The sequence below is a fragment of the Hylaeus volcanicus genome, chromosome 9 (assembly GCF_026283585.1).
Source record: "Hylaeus volcanicus isolate JK05 chromosome 9, UHH_iyHylVolc1.0_haploid, whole genome shotgun sequence".
NCBI classification, from domain to species: domain Eukaryota; kingdom Metazoa; phylum Arthropoda; class Insecta; order Hymenoptera; family Colletidae; genus Hylaeus; species Hylaeus volcanicus.
Genome location: NC_071984.1, coordinates 1264497 through 1264785, shown reverse-complemented (window position 1 = coordinate 1264785; position 289 = coordinate 1264497). Strand labels below are relative to the sequence as shown.

At 45.7% G+C, this 289-nt stretch overlaps 1 protein-coding gene across 3 annotated transcripts in view; it reads left to right on the top strand.

Annotated features, from left to right (window-relative positions):
• Nucleotides 1-289, top strand: part of LOC128881873 (midnolin-A) — a 19155-nt gene that overhangs the window by 16768 nt on the left and 2098 nt on the right. The window lies entirely within an intron of this gene.

The window sequence follows — 289 nt, the reverse complement described above, 5'->3', positions numbered from 1 at the left end:
GGATATAGAGGAGTTAGAGGCTTCTAAATTTGACTATAGGGGATCTAATGGCTTCTAAGTTCGGTTATAGGGAGCTAGATGCTTCAGAGGTTGGCTACAGTGGAGAGATTGGTGAGGGTACTAGAAGGTAGAGGTTAGAAAGTACTAGGACTGAGCTGAGAGAGTACTAGGTTCAGATACAATGAGCTAGAGGGTCCTGAGCTCACCTATAGGGGTGTAGAGAGTAGAGGGTTAGATACAGGGAGCTAGAGAGCACTGAGCTCTGATATAAGTGGGCTAGAGAGTACTA